The sequence below is a fragment of the Schistocerca gregaria genome, chromosome 6 (assembly GCF_023897955.1).
Source record: "Schistocerca gregaria isolate iqSchGreg1 chromosome 6, iqSchGreg1.2, whole genome shotgun sequence".
NCBI classification, from domain to species: Eukaryota; Metazoa; Arthropoda; class Insecta; order Orthoptera; family Acrididae; genus Schistocerca; species Schistocerca gregaria.
The window spans coordinates 566,192,662-566,213,333 of NC_064925.1; positions in this window are offsets into that span (position 1 = coordinate 566,192,662).

The window sequence follows — 20,672 nt, forward strand, 5'->3', positions numbered from 1 at the left end:
CCCTCATAATTTTGATGCCCTATTTGTTGATACATGTTCGAAATGCCTCTCCAAGATCCGTTCTCTCATATGGTACATCTCGTGAAAGCTAAGACTGTTGGAACCCGGTTGTCTTAAATAAAAAATATATTTTGTGTCAACTTGGGTTTTGAATGGTTTTTAACAATTTCTACAATATCTTGTGATGTCTAACACACGATGGTGTATTCTTTTTAAAAAAGCGTTATGTTGAATATTCAATTTGGTTCTCTTTTTTGTGTTAAATAAGTCAATTTTTCCGTGTCAAATGTCACTTTCGTATTTTTATATGTCAATTTTATGGAATTTTCAAGCTTATCCTTGAAATAAAACGCAGTCTATTTATATTTGCAATAATTAAATTCCAGCCTTCTGTCATTCTTAACATATCACCGAAAAGCAGGTTTTGCGAACGAATATTGCTTCGTAATTGGATCTATTCGTTTGCAAAACCCGCTAACAGCATAAATTGGGTGCAAAAAACGTTGACTTAACATTTCACTTAAGATTTAAACGCATAATACATAATCACGGATTCCAGCCGTTAATAACGACAAATAATTTCTTTTTCACTTATGTACGTATTAAAAATAAATGATGTCGTTAATAGTTCGTGTGGTACGAGTTTCAGTTTCGCTTATCACGCAAATAGCAACTTTTGCATCTGGGCTACACATTTCATCTCTCAAAATTTCCCATTCATCTTCTACTGCGTTCATTTCCCATTTCTTGTCTATCGTTGCGTAATGCTCATTCTTAAATTCTCGAAAACCTCTCGTTCTTTCAGCATGGCCACGTCCTGTTTCCTGCATTTTCTACCTTTTTACAAGTGCTTCAGCTTTAATCTACAGGTCATAATCAACAGTTGCAGCTAGAAATGTTTTACAATTTCAAATCTGGTTCCTAAATCTTTGTCTTGATGTTATACAAGAAACCTTCCGATGTCTCCAGGTCTCTTCCACGCGTACAACATTCTTTCATGATTCTTAAACCATGTGTTAGCAGTGATTAAATTATGCTCGGTGCAAAATTGTATCAGGCCCTTATCTATTGCATTCCGTTACTCTCCTCTACATTCGCCTATTACTTTTCCTTCTCCCTTCTCCTATTATTGAACTCCAGTCTTCCATCACTCTTAACTACACTCCTGGAAATTGAAATAAGAACACCGTGAATTCATTGTCCCAGGAAGGGGAAACTTTATTGACACATTCCTGGGGTCAGATACATCACATGATCACACTGACAGAACCACAGGCACATAGACACAGGCAACAGAGCATACACAATGTCGGCACTAGTACAGTGTATTTCCACCTTTCGCAGCAATGCAGGCTGTTATTCTCCCATGGAGACGATGGTAGAGATGCTGGATGTAGTCCTGTGGAACGGCTTGCCATGCCATTTCCACCTGGCGCCTCAGTTGGACCAGCGTTCGTGCTGGACGTGCAGACCGCGTGAGACGACGCTTCATCCAGTCCCAAACATGCTCAATGGGGGACAGATCCGGAGATCTTGCTGGCCAGGGTAGTTGACTTACACCGTCTAGAGCACGTTGGGCGGCACGGGATACATGCGGACGTGCATTGTCCTGTTGGAACAGCAAGTTCCCTTGCCGGTCTAGGAATGGTAGAACGATGGGTTCGATGACGGTTTGGATGTACCGTGCACTATTAAGTGTCCCCTCGACGATCACCAGAGGTGTACGGCCAGTGTAGGAGATCGCTCCCCACACCATGATCTACATCTACATCTACATCTACATCCGTACTCCGCAAGCCACCTGACGGTGTGTGGCGGAGGGTACCCTGAGTACCTCTATCGGTTCTCCCTTCTATTCCAGTCTCGTATTGTACGTGGAAAGAAGGATTGTCGGTATGCTTCTGTGTGGGCTCTAATCTCTCTGATTTTATCCTCATGGTCTCTTCGCGAGATATACGTAGGAGGGAGCAATATACTGCTTGACTCTTCGGTGAAGGTATGTTCTCGAAACTTTAACAAAAGCCCGTACCGAGCTACTGAGCGTCTCTCCTGCAGAGTCTTCCACTGGAGTTTATCTATCATCTCCGTAACGCTTTCGCAATTACTAAATGATCCTGTAACGAAGCGCGCTGCTCTCCGTTGGATCTTCTCTATCTCTTCTATCAACCCTACCTGGTGCGGATCCCACACTGCTGAGCAGTATTCAAGCATTGGGCGAACAAGCGTACTGTAACCTACTTCCTTTGTTGTCGGATTGCATTTCCTTAGGATTCTTCCAATGAATCTCAGTCTGGCATCTGCTTTACCGACGATCAACTTTATATGATCATTCCATTTTAAATCACTCCTAATGCGTACTCCCAGATAATTTATGGAATTAACTGCTTCCAGTTGCTGACCTGCTATTTTGTAGCTAAATGATAAGGGACCTATCTTTCTATGTATTCGCATCACATTACACTTCGCTACATTGAGATTCAATTGCCATTCCGTGCACCATGCGTCAATTCGCTGCAGATCCTCCTGCATTTCAGTACAATTTTCCATTGTTGCAACCTCTCGATACACCACAGCATCATCTGCAAAAAGCCTCAGTGAACTTCCGATGTCATCCACCAGGTCATTTATGTATATTGTGAATAGCAACGGTCCTATGACACTCCCCTGCGGCACACCTGAAATCACTCTTACTTCGGAAGACTTCTCTCCATTGAGAATGACGTGCTGCGTTCTGTTATCTAGGAACTCCTCAATCCAATCACACAATTGATCTGATAGTCCGTATGCTCTTACTTTGTTCATTAAACGACTATGGGGAACTGTGTCAAACGCCTTGCGGAAGTCAAGAAACACGGCATCTACCTGTGAACCCGTGTCTAAGGCCCTCTGAGTCTCGTGGACGAATAGCGCGAGCTGGGTTTCACACGATCGTCTTTTTCGAAACCCATGCTGATTCTTACAGAGTAGATTTCTAGTCTCCAGAAAAGTCATTATACTCGAACATAATACGTGTTCCAAAATTCTACAACTGATCGACGTTAGAGATATAGGTCTATAGTTCTGCACATCTGTTCGACGTCCCTTCTTGAGAACGGGGATGACCTGTGCCCTTTTCCAATCCTTTGGAACGCTTCGCTCTTCTAGAGACCTACGGTACACCGCTGCAAGAAGGGGGGCAAGTTCCTTCGCGTACTCTGTGTAAAATCGAACTGGTATCCCATCAGGACCAGCGGCCTTTCCTCTTTTGAGCGATTTTAATTGTTTCTCTATCCCTCTGTCGTCTACTTCGATATCTACCATTTTGTCAACTGTGCGACAATCTAGAGAAGGAAGCACAGTGCAGTCTTCCTCTGTGAAACAGCTTTGGAAGAAGACATTTAGTAATTCGGCCTTTAGTCTGTCATCCTCTGTTTCAGTACCATTTTGGTCACAGAGTGTCTGGACATTTTGTTTTGATCCACCTACCGCTTTGACATAGGACCAAAATTTCTTAGGATTTTCTGCCAAGTCAGTACATAGAACGTTACTTTCGAATTCATTGAAAGCCTCTCGCATAGCCCTCCTCACACTACATTTCGCTTCGCGTAATTTTTGTTTGTCTGCAAGGCTTTGGCTATGTTTATGTTTGCTGTGAAGTTCCCTTTGCTTCCGCAGCAGTTTTCTAACTCGGTTGTTGTACCACGGTGGCTCTTTTCCATCTCTTACGATCTTGCTTGGCACATACTCATCTAACGCATATTGTACCATGGTTTTGAACTTTGTCCACTGATCCTCAACACTATCTGCACTTGAGACAAAACTTTTGTGTTGAGCCGTCAGGTACTCTGTAATCTGCTTTTTGTCACTTTTGCTAAACAGAAAAATCTTCCTACCTTTTTTAATATTTCTATTTACGGCTGAAATCATCGACGCAGTAACCGCTTTATGATCGCTGATTCCCTGTTCTGCATTAACTGATTCAAATAGTTCGGGTCTGTTTGTCACCAGAAGGTCTAATATATTATCGCCACGAGTCGGTTTTCTGTTTAACTGCTCAAGGTAATTTTCAGATAAAGCACTTAAAAATATTTCACTGGATTCTTTGTCCCTGCCACCCGTTATGAACGTTTGAGTCTCCCAGTCTATATCCGGCAAATTAAAATCTCCACCCAGAACTATAACATGGTGGGGAAATCTACTCGAAATATTTTCAAAATTATTCTTCAGGTGATGAGCCACAACAGCTGCTGAGCCCGGGGGCCTATAGAGACATCCAATTACCATGTCTGAGCCTGCTTTAACCGTGACCTTCACCCAAATCATTTCACAATTCGAATCTCCGTCAATTTCCTTCGATACTATTGCACTTCTTATCGCTATAAATACGCCTCCCCCTTCACTGTCCAGCCTATCTCTGCGGTATACATTCCAATCAGAGTTTAGGATTTCATTACTGTTTACGTCTGGTTTCAGCCAACTTTCTGTTCCTAGTACTATATGGGCGTTGTGACCGTTTATTAATGAGAGCAGTTCTGGGACCTTTCTATAGACGCTTCTGCAGTTTACTATTAGCACATTAATATTGTTATTCCTTGTTGCATTTTGCCTACTCCTGCCTTGCCGCGTCTCAGGAGGCGTCTTGTCGGGCCTAGGGAGGGAATTCTCTAACCTAAAAAAACCCCATGTGCACTCCACACGTACTCCGCTACCCTCGTAGCCGCTTCCGGCGTGTAGTGCACGCCTGACCTATTCAGGGGGACCCTACATTTCTCCACCCGATAGCGGAGGTCGAGAAATTTGCACCCCAGCTCTCCGCAGAACCGTCTGAGCCTCTGGTTTAAGCCTTCCACTCGGCTCCAAACCAGAGGACCGCGATCGGTTCTCGGAACGATACTACAAATAGTTAGCTCTGATTCCACCCCGCGAGCGAGGCTTTCCACCTTCACCAACTCCGCCAACCGCCTGTACGAACCGAGGATGACCTCTGAACCCAGACGGCAAGAGTCATTGGTGCCGACATGAGCAACAATTTGCAGTCGGGTGCACCCAGTGCTCTCTATCGCCGCCGGTAGGGCCTCCTCCACATCTCGGATGAGACCCCCCGGCAAGCAGACAGAGTGAACACTGGCCTTCTTCCCCGACCTTTCCGCTATTTCCCTAAGGGGCTCCATCACCCGCCTAACGTTGGAGCTCCCAATAACTAATAAACCCCTCCCCCCGTGTGCCTGCTCGGACCTTGCTGAAGGAGCAGCCACATGTCCACTCACAGGCAGAGCGGGCGATGCCACACGGCCAGCCTCCACATTGACCCTCCGCCTCGTGCGCCGCGAACGCCGCTGAACCCGCCACTCCCCTTGGGGAGAGGGTGGCCCAACCACGCCCGGTACCCGCGAAGATGTCTCGACAGCAGGGACAGTGGGTGAAGCATCTAACACCTGGGGTGCACCATGCGACGCACCAGACTCCCCACTGCCGCTACACTCCGAGGCAGCAGCCTGAAGACGGCTGACCGCGGCCATCAACACGCTCAGCTGTTCGCGAAGAGTGGCCAGCTCCTCCTGCCGCGTGTTGGCCCTGTGTGATTCGGTCGTATGCAGTCCTGATTGTGGCGCTCACCTGCACGGCGCCAAACACGCATACGACCATCATTGGCACCAAGGCAGAAGCGACTCTCATCGCTGAAGACGACACGTCTCCATTCGTCCCTCCATTCACTCCTGTCGCGACACCACTGGAGGCGGGCTGCACGATGTTGGGACGTGAGCGGAAGACGGCCTAACGGTGTGCGGGACCGTAGCCCAGCTTCATGGAGACGGTTGCGAATGGTCCTCGCCGATACCCCAGGAGCAACATTGTCCCTAATTTTCTGGGAAGTGGCGGTGCGGTCCCCTACGGCACTGCGTAAGATCCTACGTTCTTGGCGTGCATCCGTGCGTCGCTGCGGTCCGGTCCCAGGTCGACGGGCACGTGCACCTTCCGCCGACCACTGGCGACAACATCGATGTGCTGTGGAGACCTCACGCCCCACGTCTTGAGCAATTCGGCGGTACGTCCACCCGGCCTCCCGCATGCCCACTATACGCCCTCGCTCAACATCCGTCAACTGCACATACAGTTCACGTCCACGCTGTCGCGGCATGCTACCAGTGTTAAAGACTGCAATGGAGCTCCGTATGTCACGGCAAACTGGCTGACACTGACGGCGGCGGTGCACAAATGCTGCGCAGCTAGCACCATTCGACGGCCGACACCGCAGTTCCTGGTGTGTCCGCTGTGCCGTGCGTGTGATCATTGTTTGTACAGCCCTCTCGCAGTGTCCGGAGCAAGTATGGTGGGTCTGACACACCGGTGTCAATGTGTTCTTTTTTTCCATTTCAAGGAGTGTATATGAATAGCTTCTTTTACCTCATCATACATTTCTTCAATCTCTTCATCTGCGGAGCTATTTAGCATATAAACTTTATTGATATTGACATGATTGACTTCATTTACATCACATAAAAGTGTAAAAGAAAAAGATTTGGAAAATATTGTTTTCTCGACGGACATGGCGATTATTACTTGCGGTAAACAGAAATCACGTGTAGCAGATTAAGATGTCAAACACATAGAGAGATAAACTTTAAAACAGAAGCTGCTTCCTTTTGGTCGAGATTCTGTATTTCGGCAAAGCAAGTTCCAAATGATCAAATGGTTCAAATGGCTCTGAGCACTATGGGAATCAACTGTTGTGGTCATCAGTCCCCAAGAACTTATAACTACTTAAACCTAAATAACCTAAGGACATGAGACACATCCACGCCCGAGGCAGGATTCGAACCTGCGATCGCAGCAGTCGCACGGTTCCGGACTGCGCGCCTAGAACCGCGAAACCACTCCACATGATCATTGACCCGTTTATCTGACTGATATTTATAGGAAATTTGCGTAATTTTTCCGGTAATTTGTAGCGTCATCCAACGTATGAAGTAGTTTAGTGACGTAAATTCCATAAAATCCTTTTGTTTTATTTCTCTCATTGTAATTAAAATCAGTCATGTAGCCTTTAATCCAGTAAGTCTGTTCCGTTTTTCTGTTTGGAATGGTACCTAATGCGCATCAGAAAGCGGCTATCTTTCCAACGTTTGGGCTGTTCTGACCATTCAGCCGATTTTTTTGCCATGGGCCTTGCCATATTTTGTCCGCGCTTTAGCATACGTGTCTGTGCTCTTCAGTGTCTGTTAAAGTACATATAGCACACACAGATTAATTCCCTAAACGTAGGAGTTGTAGTTGGAAGCTATTTTTCTGTCAACCGCGAAATATCACTTTAGATGGTATGTCACAAGCTACGATGTTTTTCCAAATTGACGGTCTGTATAAATTTGGGTACTTGGGTTCAATTAAGCAACTGTTCTGTCCTTGCAGTAGGGTCATACACACAAGGTGAGTGCTTCCGAATTTTTAAGCTGAAAACTCTGAAAGGTTTTTAAGTTAAAAGGGAACTTTATTAATATTCTACATGTCTGTTCTCCAAGTCTATATATTTACTTCTCAATATAGTTACACTACGACTAGCATATTCCTCCAAATGAGAGACCAGTTTGTTGATACCGTCACTGTGGAATATTTGTCTTTGTTTACGGAGCCACATCGTCACCTTTGCGTGCACAGTTTCATCACTGTGCAAGTGAAGTCCCCTAACGTACTATTCAAGTTTAGGAAACAGACGAGGACCGGGCCAAGTCTGGACTGTGTGGAGGATGATCAACGGCAGGCAACCTACGGCGTCGCGTCAGTTCCCTCACGTAACGACGGAGTTACGTTACGCACCGCCACGTTAGCTACAGTTTAGTCCATCCACTGGTTGCAAGTTGCGTCAGCGAAGCGGGAAAGTCGACCGAGTAATATGCATGACATGTAATACCGAAACCGATACTGAGAACACAATAAAAAATTCGGATCCATTACTTTCAAGAACGCCCTCGAACCTGTTTCACTTTATTCCTTGCGTTTTCTGGTGGTTGCCAATTTAACGTACTTCGATTCAATTAAGAAGTCTATATTTGAGTTTTGAGTTTGATCGAGGGAAGATGCGACAGTCCAGAGGCTCGGCACGAGCATTTCGGAATCTGCGCGGCTTGTCGGGAGTTCCAGGAATGCTCTGATGAGTCTCCCAACACGTGGCGAAACCGAGATGAAAGCACGTCCAGACATTAGATGGGGAGCCGGCGAGAGTGGCCGAGCGGTTCGACGCGCTACAGTCTGGAACCGAGCGACCGCTATGGTCGCAGGTTCGAATCCTGCCTCGGGCATGGATGTGTGTGATGTCCTTAGGTTAGTTAGGTTTAATTAGTTCTACGTTCTAGGCGACTGATGACCTCAGAAGTTAAGTCACATAGTGCTCAGAGCCATTAGAGGGGGGAAGGAAGGGGGGGGTCACCCCTCATTACAGATGTCGAACGTCGTAGGCTGGAAAGGTTGATGGAAGAGGGAAGGCAGCGAACTGTGGCGGAACCACCATCAGACTCTAATTCTGGGCAGAGTACAAGTGTGTCTGAACACGCAGTGCACCGAACACTCCCAACGATGGGCCTCCGCTGCCAGAGACCCATGCGTGTTCCAATGTTGACGCCAAGATATCGGCAACTACGACTGAAACGGACGCGTTCCCATGGGCACTGGACTTTGGCACAGTGACTGAGTGCTGCACGGTGTGATGGATCACGATATCTTCTTCGTAATGCCGATGGGAGTGCGCGAATCCATCGTCTTCCAGGGAACAGCTCCTTGACAACTGCAATGTGGTCAACTACTCAAAATGACAGTCACAATCGCATTATTTATTTTCCGCCAATTGGTTTGAACCCCTCGATGGGGTCATCTTCAGGGCAATTTACACCATTTGGTCGCTCTATGGAGTCGTCACCCTGCCTGTGCACGGTTGGTGACTACTGTGAGACGGAGACGAGGTGGCAGCGGCTCCATTTTGCTATGGGAAACATTCATGTGGGATTTATGGGATCAGTGGAGCTCGTGGAAGGCGCCATGACGACTAAGGTGTACCGTACACTGGCTGCAGACCACGTACACTCATTCATGACGATCACGCCAGTGGCATTTTTCAGCAGGATAATGCCCCAGTAGAGTGATGGGGTCGTCTGAGGATCACAGCGGCTAGTTCCAATCGATGTTCTGGCCCCCCAACTCGCCACATCTGAATCCAGTCGAATACATATGGTATGCGATTGAACGTGGAGTCAGAACTCATCGTCCCTTTCCCGGAATTTAAGGGAATTATGTACCATGTTCGAGCACATGTGGTGCCAACTCCCTCCAGCGACCTACAACTGCCTCACTGCTTCCATGCCACGAAGCGTCGCCGCTGTCATCCATGCCAAAGGTGGACATACCGGCTATTAGGTAGGTTGTCATAACGTTCTGTCTGATCAATGTAAGTAAGTAACACTATAACAGAGTGAAATCAAAAAGCAAATGGTTAAGAGATTAAGTAACTGATGTACAAAAGGAAAAGATTAATTAGAGGGCTAAAACGTGAAATACTTCATTTCATTACTGTAACTTTCTTCATAAAGTACAAATGTCAAGGCTGAGTTGACTGGGCATGAAAACAAGTCACTTATTAAGAGGACAGATGGTGGAATGATTCACCCCGCCATTCATCGTATTCCTTTTTCGTGTTTTCATGTCAGCGACTGACAGTGGATCGGTACGGTGCGTCGCCTCGTAGCTGTTTGACAGAGAGTCAGCAGCTCTCATACTGTATCTGTTCCGATGCTTGGCAGCGAGGCCCTATCATTGTCCTTCGCATTGACTGCTTGCTGTGGGTAGAGTAGCCAAAGCAACGTTATCACGGTGTCGGAAGGCGGATGTCTACATCTACATCCACATCTACGACACTACTCTGCTATTCACAATGAAGTGCCTGGCAGAGGGTTCAAAGAACCACCTTTAAGCTCTCTCTCTACCGTTGGACTCTCGAATGGCACGTGAGAAAAACGAGCAATTAAATTTTTCTGTGCAAGCCCTGATTTCTCTTATTTTATCGTGACGATCATTTCTCCCTATGTAGGTGGGTGCCAACAGAATGTTTTCGCAATCGGAGGAAAAAACTGCTGATTGAAGTTTCATGAGAACATCCCGTCGCAACGAAAAACGCCTTTGTTTTAATGATTGCCCCTCCAATTCACGTATCATGTCTGTGATACTGTCTTCCCTATTTCGCGATAATACAAAACGAGCAGCCCTTCTTTGTACTTTTTCGATGTCATCCGTCAGTCCAACCTAATGTGGATCCCACACCGCACAGCAATACTCCAGAATATGGCGGACAAGTGTGGTGTAGGCAATCTCTTTAGTAGATCTGTTTCACCTTCAGACTGTTCTGCAAATGAATAGCAGTCTTTGGTTTGCTCTACCCACAATGTTATCTATGTGATCGTTCCAGTTTAGGTAATTTCTAATTGTAAACCCTAAGTATTTAGTTGAATTTACAGCCCTCAGATTTCTGTGACTTATCACGTAATCGAAATTTAGCTTCACACGTCTTCTTATTCACGGTGAACTGCTACTTTTGGCACCATGCAGATATCTTATCTAAATCGTTTTGCAAGTCGTTTTGATCATCTGATGACTTTACAAGACGGTAAATGACAGCATAATCTGCAACCAATCCTAGACTGCTACTCAGATTGTCTCCTATATCGTAAAATAGATCAGAAACAATAGAGGGCCTATAACACTTCCTTGTGGAACGCTGGATATTATTTCTGTTTTACTCGATGACTTTCCGTCTATTACTACGAACTGTAACATTTCTGACAGGAAATCACGAATCCAGTCGCACAGCTCAGGTGACACTCCGAAGGCACGCAGTTTGGTTAGAAGACGCTTGTTAGTAACGGTGTGGAAAGTCGTCTGGAAATTTAAAAATTTGGAATCAATTTGACATCCCCTGTCGATAGCACCTTTTGCTTCATAAGTATAAAGAGCTAGTTGTGTTTCACAAGAACGATATTTTCTGAAACCGTGCTGACTACATCTACATCTACATGACTACTCTGCAATTCACATTTAAGTGCTTGGCAGAGGGTTCATCGAACCACAATCATACTATCTCTCCACTATTCCACTCCCGAACAGCGAGCGGGAAAAACGAACACCTAAACCTTTCTGTTCGAGCTCTGATTTCTCTTATTTTATTTTGATGATCATTCCTACCTATGTAGGTTGGGCTCAACAAAATATTTTCGCATTCGGAAGAGAAAGTTGGTGGCTGAAATTTCGTAAAAAGGTCTCGCCGCGACGAAAAACGTCTATGCTGTAATGACTTCCATCCCAACTCGTGTATCATATCTGCCACACTCTCTCCCCTATAACGCGATAATACAAAACGAGCTGCCCTCTTTTGCACCCTTTCGATGTCCTCCGTCAATCCCACCTGGTAAGGATCCCACACCGCGCAGCAATATTCTAACAAAGGACGAACGAGTGTAGTGTAAGCTGTCTCTTTAGTGGACTTGTTGCATCTGCTAAGTGTCCTGCCAATGAAACGCAACCTTTGGCTCGCCTTCCCGACAATATTATCTATGTGGTCCTTCCAACTGAAGTTGTTCGTAATTTTAACACCCAGGTACTTAGTTGAAATGACAGCCTTGAGAATTGTAGTATTTATCGAGTAATCGAATTCCAACGGATTTCTTTTGGAACTCATGTGGATCATCTCACACTTTTCGTTATTTAGCGTTAACTGCCACCTGACACACCATACAGCAATCTTTTCTAAATCGCTTTGCAGCTGATACTGGTCTTCGGATGACCTTACTAGACGGTAAATTACAGCATCATCTGCGAACAGTCTAAGAGAACTGCTCAGATTGTCACCCAGGTCATTTATATAGATCAGGAACAGTAGAGGTCCCAGGACGCTTCCCTGGGGAACACCTGATATCACTTCAGTTTTACTCGATGATTTGCCGTCTATTACTACGAACTGCGACCTTCCTGACAGGAAATCACGAATCCAGTCGCACAACTGAGACGATACCCCATAGCTCCGCAGCTTGATTAGAAGTCGCTTGTGAGGAACGGTGTCAAAAGCTTTCCGGAAATCTAGAAATACGGAATCAACTTGAGATCCCCTGTCGATAGCGGCCATTACTTCGTGCGAATAAAGAGCTAGCTGCGTTGCACAAGAGCGATGTTTTCTGAAGCCATGCTGATTACGTGTCAATAGATCGTTCCCTTCGAGGTGGTTCATAATGTTTGAATACAGTATATGCTCCAAAACCCTACTGCAAACCGACGTCAATGATATAGGTCTGTAGTTAAATGGATTACTCCTACTACCCTTCTTGAACACTGGTGCGACCTGCGCAATTTTCCATTCTGTAGGTACAGATCTATCGGTGAGCGAGCGGTTGTATATGAGAGATAAGTAGGGAGCTATAGTATCAGCGTAATCTGAAAGGAACCTAATCGGTATACAATCTGGACCTGAAGACTTGCCCGTATTAAGCGATTTGAGTTGCTTCGCAACCCCTAAGGTATCTACTTCTAAGAAACTCATGCTAGCAGATGTTCGTGTTTCAAATTCTGGAATATTCCATTCGTCTTCCCTGGTGAAGGAATTTCGGAAAACTGCGTTCAATAACTCCGCTTTAGCGGCACAGTCGTCGATAACAGTACCATCGGCACTGCGCAGCGAAGGTATTGACTGCGTGTTGCCGCTTGTGTACTTTACATAAGACCAGAATTTCTTCGGATTTTCTACCAAATTTCGAGACAATGTTTCGTTGTGGAACCTATTAAAGGCATCTCGCATCGAAGTACGTGCCAAATTTCGCGCGTCTGTAAATTTTAGCCCATCTTCGGGATTTCGCGTTCTTCTGAACTTCGCATGCTTTTTCCGTTGCCTCTGCAACAGCGTTCGGACCTTTTTTGTGTACCACGGGGGATCCGTTCCATCTCTTACCAATTTATGAGGTATGAATCTGTCAATTGCTGTTGCTACTATATCTTTGAATTTGAGCCACATCTCGTCTACATTCGCATAGTCAGTTCGGAAGGAATGGAAATTGTCTTTTAGGAAGGCTTCTAGTGGCACTTTATCCGCTTTTTTAAATAAAATTATTTTGCGTTTGTTTCTGATGGGTTTGGAAGAAATGGTATTGAGCCTAGCTACAATGACCTTGTGATCACTAATCCCTGTATCAGTCATGATGCTCTCTATCAGCTCTGGATTGTTTGTGGCCAAGAGGTCAAGTGTGTTTTCACAACCATTTACAATTCGTGTGGGTTCGTGGAGTAACTGCTCGAAATAATTTTCGTTGAAAGCATTTAGGACAAACTCGGAAGACGTTTTCTGCCTACCACCGGTTTTGAACAAGTATTTTTGCCAACATACCGAGGGTAGGTTGAAGTCCCCACCAACTATAACCGTATGAGTGGGGTATTTATTTGTTACGAGACTCAAAGTTTCTCTGAACTGTTCCGCAACTGTATCATCGGAGTCTGGGGGTCGGTAGAAGGAGCCAATTATTAACTTAATTCGGCTGTTAAGTATAACCTCCACCCACACCAATTCGCACGGAGTATCTACTTCGACTTCACTACAAGATAAACCACTACTGACAGACACAAACACTCCACCACCAATTCTGCCTAATCTATCTTTCCTGAACACCGCCTGAGACTTCGTAAAAATTTCTGCAGAACTTATTTCAGGCTTTAGCCAGCTTTCTGTACCTATAACGATATCAGCTTCTGTGCTTTCTATTAGCGCTTGAAGCTCAGGGATTTTTCAAGCGCAACTACAACAATTTACAACTATAATTCCGACTGTTCCTTGATCCAAGCACGTCCTGTAATTGCCAAGCACCCTTTGACATTGCAGCCCATCCCGCACTTTCCCGAGGCCTTCTAACCTAAAAAACCGCCCAGTCCACGCCACACAGCCTCCGTTACCCGTGTAGCCGCCAGCTGAGTGTAGTGAACTCCTGACTATATGTCAATAAATCGTTTTCTTCGAGGTACTTCATAATGTTCGAGTACAGTATATGTTCCAAAACCCTACTGCAAATCGACGTTAATGATATGGGCCTGTAATTCATCGAATTACTCCTACTTCCCTTTTTAGGTATTGGTGTGACTTGAGCAATTTTCCAGTCTTTAAGTACGTATCTTTCTGTGAGCGAGTCGTTGTATATACTTACCAAATATGGAGCTATTTTACCAGCGTACTCTGAGAGGAACCTGACTGGTACATAATCTGGACCAGTGGAATTGCCTTTGTTAAGTGATTTAAGCTGCTTCGTTACTCCGAGGATATCTACTTCTATGTTTCTCATCTTGGCAGTTGTTCTTGATTGGAATTCAGGAATATTTACTTCGTCTTCTTTGGTGAAGGAGTTTCGGAAAACCGTGTTTAATAAGTCTGCTTTAGTATTGATTGCGTCTTGCCACTGGTGAGCTTGATGTATGACCAGAATCTCTTTGGGTTTTCTGTCAGATTTCGAGACAGAATTTCGTTGTCGAAATTATTAACAGCATCTTGCATTGAAGTACGCGCTATATTTCGAACTTCTGTAAAACTTTGCCAATCTTAGAGATTTTGTGTTCCTTTAAATTTGGTATGCTTTGTTTGCTGCTTCTGAAACAGCGATCTGACCCGTTTTGTGTACCGTTGGAGATCAGTACCATCCCTTATTAATTTATGTGGTACATATCTCTCAATTGCTGGCGATACCATATCTTTGAAAACATTCCACAACTTTTCTACACTTACATGATCAGATCGGAAGGAGTGAAGATTGTCTCTTAAGAAGGCGTTGGTGATATGGGCATGTAATTCATCGGACTACTCCTACTTCCCTTTTTTGGGTATTGGTGTGACTTGAGCAATTTTCCAGCCTTTATGTACGTTCCTTTCAGTTTTTTAAAAATAGATATGCTTTGTTTCCTTTTGATGGCTGTAGGTGTTACGGTATTCAGCCTAGCAGCAACTACCTTGTGGTCGCTAATCCCTGTATTCGTCACAATACTCACTATTTGACCAAGATTATTTGTTGCTAAAAAGTCAGGCAAGGGAATCCTAATGTTCAAATGGTTCAAATGGCTCTGAGCACTATGCGACTTAACATCTGTGGTCATCAGTCCCCTAGAACTGAGAACTACTTAAACCTAACTAACCTAATGACATCACACACATCCATGTCCGAGGCAGGATTCGAACCTGCGACCGTAGCAGTCGCGCCGTTCCGGACTGCGCGCCTAGAGCCGCTAGACCACCGCGGCCGGCAATCCTAAGTTCAATTGAGTGATTCATACACAAACATTTGATTGTAAGGAATCGTCCATTTAACATGGAACAGGAAAGAGTAAGTTACAAAGTGACGTTAAAAATTCGGATGTGAGTGAGGATCGGAAACAAAGGCAGAGGACTGTAACAGGCGCCGGATTGGAAAGAATCCATGTCTTGCTTTCACGCTGTCCCAGAAAGTGTCCCTTCACTTCTCATCACTATCCGTAGCTCTTCGCGAGTTTTTCCTCGTCTCTGAATTGTCATTGGCGGACCGAATGTGTAATGTCACCCAATGACTGATCTCCGTTTGGTGACCGCGCTTCTCAGTGCAGGGTGGTAATTTTCCATCTTGCGTGGGCTGCTGTGTGACTCAGGAACTGACGTTTTCCTCACGTTTCCACTGTCAAGGCTGTTTCCAGTGTTGGTTGCAATCAACTCAGCACATTGTTCCGATGTTCTTTCGCATTCCTTAGTTTCTGTCAGCACATTGTTCCGATGTTCTTCCGCATTCCTTAGTTTCTGTGAAAGGAGCCACACAACACTTCTGTATAGTGGCTGTCCCCGCATGGTGCCTGGAGAGATTTACGTTTGTACTTCGAACAAGAGTCTACTGGCGTTCGTGATTTATAAACAATCTTGTTACTGTCCAGCAAACATTACTTTTAAGCAGGCTGTTTCTTTATCCACAGTTCCATAGTTCCACCTGCTTCGCTGCGCTAATTCTTGTAACATTTCTGTCTATGCTCCGTCTCATATACGGGCATATTTATCTCATACTAAAGAAGGCCAAAACACAGCAGCAGGCTAGGAATCTCACACACCCCCGCATGTGCGTTCTTCAAGATTTTGTGTATATATACTGTCCCAGTGAAACTTCCTGGCAGATTAAAAGTGAGCCGGAGCGAGACTCGTAATCAGGACTTTCACCTTTCGCAGGCTAGTTGTATACCAACCGAGAAGGATCATAGACAGAAAGGCTACAAGAACTCGCACAGAGAAGCAGATGAAACTATGGAACTGTGGAAGAAGAATCAGCCTGCTTAAAAGAAACGTTGCTCGCCATTAACGAGGTTTCTTGTAAATCGAGAACGCCAGCAGACGCTTGTCTTGAATGAACTGTGACAGAAGCCCGAACAACAGTGGACTGAGGTACAAGGACCTGTGCTAAAGCCCTGAAATACAGTGTTGATAATGGCTAAATACTAGCCGAAATTTAAATTTGCCTTAATAAAACCTGAAAGGAAAGAACGACAGATTGCTGCGCTCCATCATTTTGAATGTTATTACTGAAATATTAGAAGTCCAAAAACAGACCTTATTTTCACAACTGATGCAAACGGTAACTACTTTGCAGGAAAGTCCAACAGATTTAGTTATTTTCGAAACAATAGGACCTCGACAGAGATCACAACACAAACGATTCCTGACACACACACAAAAAATAGAAAAGTCCAGCGAACATATTGATCATTAGAAGTATGTTCTTTAGAACTTCATCTGTAACTTCGCTTACGTGAATGTTTTCATAATATGTTTCTATACTCTAGTGCGTGTGTCCCATTAACATTTTCCGTCTGTTTAAAAGTTAGAATTTTCTCTATCATCAATAGGTGATGAAGCAGATTAGCTTACACAAAAAGATACCTGTAAATCGACTTACGCAGGACTTAGGCTTTTTAAATAATGATGCATTGCTTGGAATCTTAGGAAATGACGCTGAGCACTGAAATTAACGAGAAAACAAAACTTCCTGGCAGACTAAAATTGTGTGCCGGACTGAGACTCGAACTCGAGACCGTTGCCATTCGCGGGCAACTGCTGTGAGGACGGGTCGTAAGTCGTGCTTGGGTAGCTCAGATGGCAGAGCACTTGCCCGCGGAAGGCAAAGGTCCCGAGTTCGAGTCTCGGTCCGGCACACAGTTTTAATGTGCTAGGAAGTTTCACATCAGCGAACACTCCGCTGCAGAGTGAAAATTTCATTCAACAAGAAAACAGATTACAAAATCCGAACGAGCCGCAAACGAAACTCAGGACCCTAAACACAAACTCACAGATGAAAAACTTAACTGAAAACACCGCTGGTTGCTACAAAAACGATACCAAGAATAGGATCGAACTTTGTGCAACATAAAATTTAAAATTCACAGCCTTCTATAAATAGTGTATTGGGGAATGCTAAGGTTTGAATACTAAAACGTCACAAATTGGGTTACTTCTCTGAGCGCATATACAATTTTGGAAAATAAAATAAAAATATTTCTAATTAGAATTACTTAACAAATTTCTGCGCCATTTTAAGAAGAGAATTACAAATTATTTAATAATTTCAAAATGTGAAAATGTGATTTTTTACCGTTTTGCTGCATTCCAGCTCCCTTTCTATAGGTTTGCAAGTCCAGTGGCGTCTCTGACTAATGATGCACCTCATCTTTTGACACAAGGGAAAATTATCTCTTATTTCATCTTCAATCAAGTCATTATTCTTTTACTATTACTATTGCATTAGTATAGCTACTTCACATATTACGATTCAAAAATAGAGAAATTTGAATAAACGTTTTCACGAGATACAAGTCCCCCGTCTCATAAGACACACGTGTGAAACTCAAACAAATAAATACGGGAAAATGGTATCTTAGTGCTACAAGGGGTTAATAATCAATTGTCTGTTGACAATATAACAGCATCGGATCAGGATAGTTAGGACGTGAATAAATGAATAAAAACACGCACTTACATGATCTGGACATTCTTTTGTTGTTCTGCTACTGCCGGCGTTAAGTAAACAATATCGAACTTCCGTATCTGATCGCTCAGAGCGCTGAAACTTGCTGTGGTAGATCTAGATGCCCCGTAGAAGATGATTAAACAATTGGCACGTGTATATTCGGCATTTTGTAAGCAGACTTAAGTTACCAGTTCCGTATGTCGTATACGACGCGCAGGAAGCGAAGAGGATAAGACAGCTTGCGCTATAGCTGACGGTGAAGTGAGTGGTACGAATGTGTTACGCATAACTCTGTGTTGGTCGCATAACTCGTGACGAGTGGTGTCTCGAAACTCGGCAGGTGACGAAACCGGCACTCAGGCGAAGCGTGGGACAGCTGCAGAAGCGTCAGCGGGTGCTTTCGTTGGCGCGCGCCGTGGAACAGCTTCGGCCCATCACTCCGCGGGTGTTTGCGCCTCTCACCTAGTTTATGACAACACTCGGGGCTTCGAGTTATTGCTGACGTATTTGTGATGTTTCTATCCGCCCTCTTCCAGAAATACTGCAGAGAACTCTGAAGGACTTCTGCAGCCGTGAAGCACTCACACCTCAAGAGGTATGCGAGGCCTAGAAGGATGTGAGTGTTTATGCAGAAGAGGAAAGATAAGGAAAAGTAAAATTCAAGAAGTCTTAGTCTGTACCAGGAACATACTGCGAGAACAAAAATGCGGTCCACTTCACTGAAGTGACGCCTAAGAGAAATGAGTGAAGCATTTATCTTGGCAATGGCTATTTCAACGTATTTTTTAAGTCTGTCGACTGTCCGAATATATCTACAGAAGTAGCAGTTTTTCGCAGTCCATCTCATGACCAACATCCGCATACTCCAAGTTTAAATTATATGTAACACATTTTGATTCGAGAGAGCGGAAGAGTAGTTTTGCTATGAAACGGTACGTATCGATTCTGACTCATTGTTCTATTTTGTGCTTATTTGTTAACATTTGATGGTTTCGAAAATGTGTAAATAATTATTTGTTACATTGTTTACACCAGGAAATCTATTGTTGGGCATCTGATCTGGAATAAATGCACAAAAAAAATAGTATCTATTTGTTTGAGACTTGTCTGAAACCCACTCAATTATATGAATCTACGAGGCGTGTTTCTTAAGTAAGTACCATTTTGAAATTAAAAAAAAGACGTGCTAAGATATCTCAATAATTTTATTTTTACATGAAAGCCTGTACCTAAATCTACTTTTCTACATAATTTCCGTCAATATTGAGGCACTTGGCATAACGTTGTACCAGTTTTTGAATACCCTCCTCATAGAAGTCTGCCGTCCGTCTTGTTGACCACGGGATCACCACTCTTTTGACTTCGTCATCGTCTTGAAGACGCTGACTGTCCAGGTGTTTCTTCAAGTGCAGGAACAGATGGTAGTCACTGGGCGCAAATCGGGGCTGTACGGGGGATCATCTAGAGTTTCCCATAGAAAAGATGTGATGAGATCTTTCGTCTGATTCGCCACATGCTGGCGGGCACTGTCTTGCAGCAAATCGATGCCCTTGATCAACTTCCACGGACTGTTGCTCATTTTTTGGTGTGACTTAGGCCACCCATGTTTCATCTCCCGTAATAATTTGGCTTAAGAAATCAGAAAAAAGTGCAAATGCGTGGTATTCCCCACCCCTGAGGGTAATTACACACGAAGTACTGCGTAATAACACGTAAAACAAGCAAACCATAAAAATGTACAATAGTAGCTATTTTGATTTGCTTATTAGATCCTACAAATAGTAAACAGTATATTTAAGAACGAAATAATGATTCTACAAACATCTCTTATAATTTTCGGTTTTTAAATTTTTATTGATGTGAAAGGAGTTCATTTTCTCATACAGCAAAGATTTCACTTGTAACCTTTTGGAGTGTTCCAGCCACTACATTCTTCACGACTCCATCTGCTAATAGAAACACATCGGTACCATAGTTCTCCATCTTTCCCAAACTCTCCACAAACTAAACAGACATCTTCTGAAATCGCCAATGGATCAATATCATCCATTTCATCGTCATCACGAATGTTTTGCAAGTCCAGATTTAGGTCATCCTCGCTACTTTCACTTTCTTAGTGGTGTTTCTTTTTATAATGTCTGTTTCTTCTTCGAGACTTTCTTAAGTTGCAGATTTCTGCACTTATCTGCTTTATCCTTAAGCTTTCTTTTCTTGTTTCCTTCAGCGTTCTTTTTCAAGGCTTCTTTTTGTTTCTTTATTGATAACTCTGTTCGCAGTTTATTCTTCTCTAGAGTTGTTGTAGGGATCACTGATTTTCCCTTAGGCTTACCCTTGGCTTCTTTCGTCTTAGGAATAACTTGTTTTTGCTTTGGAACAGGAGATATGTCAAATACACTAACGTGCTTGACACAAGCACTTTTAGTTGATGTTGTTGTGACCTCTTCTAGAACTACTAGAAGTGGAACATCTTCTGCTGAAAATCCAGACTCTGTTCTTGACTCCTTTTGGGGATATGTGGCTAGTTTGTAGGTGCAACCACTTCATTTCCATTTGTTGCATTCAGAACCTCTTCATCTTCAAGGACCACATCTCTGAAGATCTCACATTGTTGTAAGTCGTCATGCTGAAATTTGTTTGGATTGAAAGGGCACATCACACATGCCT